The sequence below is a fragment of the Bos mutus genome, chromosome 6 (genome assembly GCF_027580195.1).
Source record: "Bos mutus isolate GX-2022 chromosome 6, NWIPB_WYAK_1.1, whole genome shotgun sequence".
Classification (NCBI taxonomy): Eukaryota; Metazoa; Chordata; class Mammalia; order Artiodactyla; family Bovidae; genus Bos; species Bos mutus.
This window is the reverse complement of record NC_091622.1, coordinates 84,172,478-84,181,647: the sequence shown is the minus strand read 5'-3', so window position 1 is coordinate 84,181,647 and position 9,170 is coordinate 84,172,478. Positions and strand designations below refer to the sequence as shown.

General features: G+C 38.1%; 1 pseudogene; it reads left to right on the top strand.

Moving 5' to 3' along the window:
- The first annotated feature begins 7,428 nt into the window (after positions 1-7,428).
- LOC102277169 (oxysterol-binding protein-related protein 1 pseudogene) lies at positions 7,429-8,884 on the top strand (annotated as a pseudogene).
- Positions 8,885-9,170: the final 286 nt, after the last annotated feature.

Here is a 9,170-nt window from a genome sequence, read left to right as displayed (position 1 = left end):
ACAAGGATGGAAAACTAGACTACAGTGTTCATAGAGATATAAGCACACTAACATAACAACAGTACCAACCTCATATTGTCATTTTAGGAAAAAATAATTTTAGTAGGTATGCAGTACCTAAAATGTTTCTGACACATACTCAGTGATCCAGAAGAAATATTAACTATTGTCATTATTGTAATTTTGTTACTATAACATACTATCAATAGCCCAATGTGCACCAGCCACTTGGATTTTCTTTGTGAATTGATATTTAGAAATCAGTTTTCCAATACATCAAGATTATATAATCCAGTAAAGTCCTAGAGAGTAGATATTCTAGGGAGTTGTTTAAAAGTAAATTTTTTAATGTTTTATGTTAAAATATAAAGTTAATCAAAAATTTTAGTACATTTAATAAAATTAAGTTAAATGAAATATAATCAGTTCAGTTCAGTCACTCAGTTGTGTCTGACTCTTTGTGACCCCATGGACCACAGCACGCCAGGCCTCCCTGTCCATCACCAACTCCCAGAGTTGACTCAAACTCATCTCCATTGAGTCAGTGATGCCATCCAACAATCCCATCCTCTGTTGTCCCCTTCTCCTCCTGTCTTCAATCTTTCCCAGCATCAGGGTCTTTTCAAATGAGTCAGTTCTTCATATCAGGTGGCCAAAGTATTGGAGTCTCAGCTTCAACATCAGTCCTTCCAATGGACACTCAGGACTGATCTCCTTTAGGATGGGCTGGTTGGATCTCCTTGCAGTCCAAGGGACTCTCAAGAGTCTAATGAGTATATTCAATTTAAAATTATAATGTTAAGAATTTTTTAAGGTTTTGCCAAACAGATGAGCAAGATAAAATGCAATGTTTTTTTTGTAAGGGTTGAGGATTTTCACCAGTGCTTTAGCTTTAAAAAAAAAATTATTCAACAATATAAATGTATGAAATGTATGACCTAACAATTTTTGCAACAAAATCCAACATTTCCTCACCTTCACACCAGCATTTAAACCATTCCTCACTAAAAACTCCTGGGTTTTACATCTTACAGAATAAAAGGAAGAATTTATTCTCATTTATTCTAATAACCGGGTGTTTTCTGCCTATACTAAGCCTAAAGAAAACATCAGAAAATCTCCCTTAAAAGAATGTAGGTCTCAACATCATAGCTTCCTGATAGAATTTACACTGCATACATAAGAACCATAAATTCTGCACATGTAATAAGGACCAAACAATTATTCATACATGAATCTGAAAATTGCCCATATTTTCAAATTATAAAAAACTGTCTTTGGTTTAGGATGACATGACAGTCCATGTGAAGGAAAGCAAGAATCTAATCTGTAAACTATTTTGTGATGGCTCAAGTAATTCTTCTTGTCTCTTACTGGTGGAAAAATGAAACATCTTTTTCAAAGGTAAAACACAATATCATTTTTGATTACAAAAGCTTGGGTTATCTCTGGTAACTTTCAGCATGTCCAAAAGCTGAGATAAGATTAGTGAAAGTTATGTGCTACCTAACTCCATTTTTTAAAAGATTTCCCCATTCTCATTTCAGGAAAGTGACAATGCTAATAGGAGAAGAGATTAGCAGGAGAGGAAGAAGGTAAAAGAGAAAGATAAATAGCAGTAAATCACAATAATTAGTAATAATATGTGTTGTTATTAAGTCGGAGAAACAAGATTAGAATCCAAGTCAATGACTGTGAAGACTTTATTATACAGAGAAATGGTTCTTTCAAACTATCACCTTTTCCATTAATTATTAGGTTTTCAGAAAATTTCTGTACTTTTTGAAGAAACAAGATGTTTGGCAAAATGTGTCCAGAATCTTAAAAATGCATATAGCCTTTGGCTTCACAATATACTCCTATGAAATGATACAGAAAAAAATAATCAAGATGTGCAAAAACAATATTTTGGGCAGTAATTCATAAGAGTCAACACAGGAAGCAATCTAAATATCCAATATTAAGCAATGATTAAACAATGTATCAATGTGCACATCATACCATTATAATTGAACTATCAAAGAAATTTTTTTACCCTTACTTACCCTTAATTACCCTAAATCATCTACATATGAGACTTATTTGGAAACAAGTGGAAAATAACAAACATAATAAGATCATAATTTTCCTGTAGGATAAAAAAGAATATAAGTTAGATTACAATTTTCAAAATACATGTCATAATGTATATTTAATTATAGAAGTAGATAAAAGACTAGAATGAATGTACAAATTCTAGCATAATCTTGTTAAAGTCCATCCATGTTATCAAATATGACAAAATTTCTTTCCCATGGATGCATATTATTCTACGTCTGTGCCTGTGTGTGTGTGTGTGTGTGTGTGTGTGTGTGTGTGTGTGTATTTCAGATCTACTCTATGCATTCATCAAGTGATGGGCACTTAGGTTTTTTCCCTTCAGTTCATTAGAGTTCAGTCACTCAGTCATGTCCGATTCTTTGAAACCTCATGGACTGCACCACTCCAGGCCTCCCTGTCCATCACCAACTCCCAGAGTTTACTCAAACTCATCTCCATTGAGTCGGTGACGCCATCCAACCATCTCATCCTCTGTCATCCCCTTGTCCTCCCACCTTCAATCTTTCCCAGCCTCAGGGTCTTTTCCAGTGAGTCAGTTTTTCATATCAGGTGGCCAAAGTATTGGAGTTTCAGCTTCAACATCAGTCCTCCAATGAACATTCAAGACTGATTTCCTTTAGGATGGACTGGTTGGATCTCCTTGCAGTCTAAGGGACTCTCAAGAGTCTTTTCCAACACCACAGTTCAAAAGCATCAATTCTTTGGTGCTCAGCTTTATTTATAGTCCAACTCTCACATCCATACATGACTACTGGAAAAACCATAGCCTTGACTAGATGGACCTTTGTTGGCAAAGTAATGTCTCTGCTCTTTAATATGCTGTCTAAGTTGGTCATAACTTTTCTTCCAAGGAGTAAGCATCTTTTAATTTCATGGTTGCAGTCACCATCTGCAGTGATTTTGGAGCCCAAAAGAATAAAGTCTGTCATTGTTTCCACTGTTTATCCATCTATTTGCCATGAAGTGATGGGACTGGATGCCATGATCTTAGTTTTCTGAATGTTGAGTGTTAAGCCAACTTATTCACTCTCCTCTTTCACTTTCATCAAGAGGCTCTTTAGTTCCTCTTCACTTTCTGCCATAAGGGTGGTGTCATCTGCATATCTGATGTTATTGATGTTTCTACCTGCAATCTTGATTCCAGCTTGTGCTTCATCCAGCCCAGGGTTTCTCAGGATGTACTCTGCATGTAAGTTAAATAAGCAGAGTAACAATATACAGCCTTGATGTACTCCTTTTCCTATTTGGAACCAGTCTGTTGTTCCATGTTCAGTTCTAACTGTTGCTTCCTGACCTGCATACAGGTTTCTCAAGAGGCAGGTCAGGTGGTCTGGTATTCCCATCTCTTTCAGAATTTTCCACAGTTTATTGTGATTCACACAGTCAAAGGCTTTGGCATAGTCAATAAAGCAGAAACAGATGTTTTTCCAGAACTCTCTTGCCTTTTCAACAATCCAGAGGATGTTGCCAATTTGATCTCTGGTTCTCTGCCTTTTCTGAAACCAGCTGGAACATCTGCAAGTTCACAGTTCACCTATGGTTGAAGCCTGACTTGGAGAATTTTGAGCATTATTTAACTAGCATGTGAGATGAGTGCAATTATGTGGTAGTTTGAGCATTCTTTGTTATTGCCTTTCTTACGGATTGGAATGAAAACTGACCTTTTCCAGTCCTGTGGCCACTGCTGAGTTTTCCAAATTTGCTGGCATATTGAATGCAGCATTTTCACAGCATCATCTTTTAGGATTTGAAATAGCTCCACTGGAATTTCATCACCTCCACTAGCTTTGTTCATAGTGATGCTTCCTAAAAGCCACTTGACTTTGCACTCCAATAAGTCTGGTTCTAGGTGAGTAATCACACCATTGTGATTACCTGTGTTGTGAAGATCTTTTTTGCACAGTTCTTTTGTGTATTCTTGCCATCTCTTCTTAATATCTTCTGCTTCTGTTAAGTCAATACCATTTCTGTCCTTTATTGAGCCCATCTTTGCATGAAATATTCCCTTGGTATCTCTAATTTTCTTGAAGAGATCTCTAGTCTTTACCATTCTATCGTTTTCCTCTATTTCTTTGCATTGATCACTAAGGAAGGCTTCTCTCTCCTTGCTATTCTTTGGAACTCTGCATTCAAATGGGTATATCTTTCCTTTTCTCCTTTACTTTTTGCTTCTCTTCTTTTCACAGCTATTTCTAAGGCCTGCTCAGACAGCCATTTTATTTTTTCATTATAAGGGACTGGAATTTTCCCCTTGGCTCCATGAATAATGCTGCAACAAACATAGAAGCATAGATCTCTTCACTACACTGCTTTTGCTTTCTTTAGGTATATACCCAGAGGTGAAATTTCTGGATCACGTAATAGATATATTTCTAATTTTGTAGAAAACTTCATTTTGTTTTCCATAGACACTCAACCAATTTACATTTCCTTTTCTCCACATCTCATCAACATGTATTGCTTATATTCTTGATGGTAGACTTTCTAACAGTTGTGAGATGGTATCTCATTGAGGTTTTGATTTCCATTACCCTGAGTATCAGTGATGTTAAACATCTCTTCATATACCTGCTGGCCATTTGGGTACCTCTGGAAAAATCTATCCTGTCTATCTGCTAATTGCAATGAATTTTTTGATTATTGAGATGTATGAGTTATATATATAATTATTTATATTATATATTATATATAAATAATACATATTATTTACTATTTATAAATATATATATAAATAAGATGTTAATGCCTCTTTTCATGTGTGGTTTGCAATATTTTTCTCCTATACTGTAGGTTGCATTTTTATCTTACTGATTGTTTCTTTTGCTGTGCAGAAACTTTTATGTTTGATTTAGTTCCACTTAGTTGATTTCTTTTTCTTTTGTTGTGATTTTGATGTCATATCAAAAAAAAAAAATAAGAGTTTCTTTTAGGAGTGTTATGATTTTTGGTCTTATATTTAAACCATTGATCCATTTTCGAATAATTTTTGTGAGTGGTGTAAGTTAGAGGTCTTATTTCATTCTTTTTTTTTTTTTTGCATGTGTTAATCTAGTTTCCTCAGAAGAGAAAGAAGAGACTAACCTTTCAAGATTGGGTGTTCTTGCCTTCATTGTTGAATATTAGTTGACTGTACATGCAAGGATTTAATTCTGAATCCTGTATTCTGTTCCCTTGTCCTATGTGTCTATTTTTAGGCCAATGCCATATTATTTTAAATACTGTAACTTTGTACTATAATTTGAAATTGAGAGGTGTGTTATCTTTGGCTTTGGATAGTGTGGACACTTAACTATTTCTTTGTGTTTTATTCTATTTCTTTCAACAAAGTCTTGTAGTTATCATTATACAGATCTTTCACTTCAATGGTTAAATTTATTTATAGTTATTTTCTTATTCTTGATGCTGTTGTGAATGAGATACTTTTTTTTCAGATGTTTCATTGTTAGTATACAGAAATCCAACTGATTTCTGTATGTTGATTTTATATCTTGCTGCTGCTGCTGCTGCTAAGTGGCTTCAGTCATGTCCAACTCTGTGCGACCCCATAGACAGCAGCCCATCAGGCTCTTTCGTCCATGGGATTCTCCAGGCAAGAATACTGGAGTGGGTTGCCATTTCCTTCTCCAATACATGAAAGTGAAAAGTGAAAGGGAAGTCACTCAGTCATGTCCGACTCTTAGCGACCCCATGGACTGCAGCCTACCAGGCTCCTCCATCCATGGGATTTTTCTGGCAAGAGTACTGGAATTGGGTGCCATTGCCTTCTCCTTGTATCTTGCAACTTTACTTAATTTGTTGATTAGTTCAGTTTTATGGTTGACTGGGATTTTCTATACAAAAAAACATTTGTCATCTGCAAAAAGTGATAATTTTTATTCATTCTTTTTGATTTGGATCCTTTGATTCCTTTGTCTTACCTAATTGTTCTAGCAAGAACTTCTAGGTTAAACTGACTAAGTGTGGGAGTGGGCCTCCTGGTCTTGTTTCTGATCTTAGATAAAAACCTTTAACTTTTCACCATTGTGTATAATGTTACCTTCGGATTTGTCATATATGGCTGTTATTATTGAGGTATGTTCTTTCTATATCCAGTATGTTGAGGGTTTTTAATCATAAAAGGATTTTTTTTGTCTTGTCAAATGCATTTTCTGCATCTACTGAGATGATCAAGTTATTTTGTCTTGTATTCTATTGGTATAAAGTATTATATTTGCTTTTGGTATGTTAAACCATCCTTTCGTCTCAGGGATAAATCTCACTTGGTCATGCTATATGGTCCTCTTAATGTATTCTTGAATTTGGTTTACTGATATTTGGATGAGAATTTTTGCATGTATATTCATCCTGGATATTGTCTTATAGCTTTTTATTGTGATGTTCCTATTTATTTTGTATCAGGATAATGTTGTCCCACTGGGGAACAGGTGCTCTCTGGGGTACCCATTGAGATGATGGCAAGAGTCCCTCACAGCAGTTGCATATAGCACAGCCGACTGTGACATTGATCATACAATATGAGCTCAGGGCAAAGGGTGTAATATGTAAACAAACTCAGCAATATGGTCACTGAAATATGTAACGACATGGGCATATCTCTGGGTCATATATAAATAGGACTCAAAGGATTGCTTTACAGAACTTCCAAACCATAATACCAGACTCTTCAATGTCAGTGATTAATGATTTAGAGTGTTTTAGAAATTCTGAAAGAGTTTAAAGTAAGGCATAAAAATTACAGAGCTGACCAACTGATAAAGTCATTTATATTATAATTCTTTCTTAATGCTCATAGAGAAGTGAAACAGTAATGACTAAACTAAAATAATTCCCTATAAAGTCTGACTGGAGTAAACAGATAATGTAGTAGAACTACAACAATAAAGAATTAGATTCATTCGCCGGCTGTAGTCCCGGAGGGCGGCGGTGCGGCCGAAGGGCCAGCGCGGACCTCGGGCGGCCCGGGCGCTAGTCCTGGGCCGCGCCTCTCTCCCTGCTCGACCTCGCCGGGAGCCGGGGGCGGGCCGCGCGAAGGTGACTTAGAGAGCCCTTGCGGTGCCGCCCTGGATCGCGCCTCGCAGCTGGGCTGGAGAGGAGGCGGAGGGACGGGTCGAGCGCGTTCTTGCAAGAGCTGCGAGCTGCGCCGGGCGGAGCGCGCCGCCGGGGAGAGCCCCGACCCCGGCCCAGGTGAGGAATTTTAAATTGGAACAGGAACAAGAAAAAAACAAAATTTTATCAGAAGCGCTGGCGACTGTAGCCACTGAACATCACGAATTAGAGCAGTCTCTGGTTAAAGGTTCCCCGCCTCTGAGCATCTTTAGTGAGGACGAGTTTTATGATGCACTGTCAGAACAAGCCTGCCTTCCCGTATGTTTTCCAGAAATGACTTCAGTATCTGGAGCATCCTCAGAAAATGCATCGGAATGGAACTCTCCAAGATCACCATGCCAGTTATATTTAATGAGCCTTTGAGCTTCCTCCAGCGACTCACTGACTATATGGAGCATACATACCTCATCCACAAGGCCAGTTCGCTCGCTGATCCTGTGGAAAGGATGCAGTGTGTGGCTGCATTTGCTGTCTCCGCTGTTGCCTCGCAGTGGGAACGCACTGGAAAGCCTTTCAACCCACTCCTGGGAGAGACTTACGAGTTAGTTCGAGATGACCTTGGTTTCAGACTCATCTCTGAGCAGGTCAGCCATCACCCACCCATTAGTGCATTTCATGCTGAAGGATTAAACAATGATTTCATCTTTCATGGCTCAATCTATCCCAAACTGAAGTTCTGGGGGAAGAGCGTAGAAGCAGAACCCAAAGGAACCATCACGTTGGAGCTTCTTGAGCACAATGAAGCATATACGTGGACGAATCCTACGTGCTGTGTGCACAACATCATCGTGGGAAAGCTCTGGATTGAGCAGTACGGCAACGTGGAGATCACAAACCACAAGACTGGGGATAAATGTGTGTTGAATTTTAAGCCGTGCGGCCTTTTTGGTAAAGAATTACACAAAGTTGAAGGCTACATTCAAGATAAAAGCAAAAAGAAGCTCCGTGCCCTCTACGGGAAATGGACAGAATGTTCGTACAGTGTTGACCCAGCCACGTTTGATGCTTACAAAAAAAATGATAAGAAAAATACTGAAGAGAAGAAAAACAGCAAACAGGTGAGCGCTTCTGAGGAGTCGGATGAAATGCCAATGCCGGATTCTGAGAGCGTGTTCGTCATCCCCAGGAGCGTTCTCCTGTGGCGAATAGCCCCGCGGCCTCCGAACTCAGCCCAGATGTACAATTTTACTAGCTTTGCAATGGTTTTGAATGAAGTAGACAAGGAGATGGAGAGCGTGATTCCTAAGACAGACTGCAAGCTGCGGCCTGACATCAGAGCCATGGAGAACGGGGAGATAGATCAAGCTAGTGAAGAAAAAAAGCGACTCGAGGAGAAACAGAGAGCGGCCCGCAAGAACAGGTCCAAGTCGGAGGAGGACTGGAAGACGAGGTGGTTCCATCAAGGCCCTAATCCCTACAGCGGAGCCCAGGACTGGCTTTATTCAGGCAGCTACTGGGACAGAAACTACTTCAATTTGCCTGACATTTATTAAAATGTAGACAAGTTGGGGCGTTTTGACTCATCTGCAGATAAATCTTAAACCTATGTTTTAAAATTTTCTTCCTTGGTTTCTACTCATTTTTTTAAAAAAACGGAAAAAACCCTCTCATGATAATTTGCCCTTCACCCAACAGAAGTGGGGTATAGGGTGATACCAGTGATTAAAGTCTTAGGAAGAATGGGTAATTCTGCTAGGTCGTGCTTCTTTGGAATACTATTTTATACAGAGGTATGGGAAACTGCTGGCAAATATGCTTTTGATGGTTGCTGTTGCCATATTTACCGAAGGTTTATACCTAAATGTAACTTTAGCTTTATGGAATTATATAGTAACCCAAATCAAGTTATTTTGAATATTTTTATGATGTCATGCTTGAATGTTTTAGATTTAACTTTGAAATGTTTAAAATTCTCCTATACAAGGTTTATATGCTCAAATATAGAGGTGTATGTCATTTTGTAA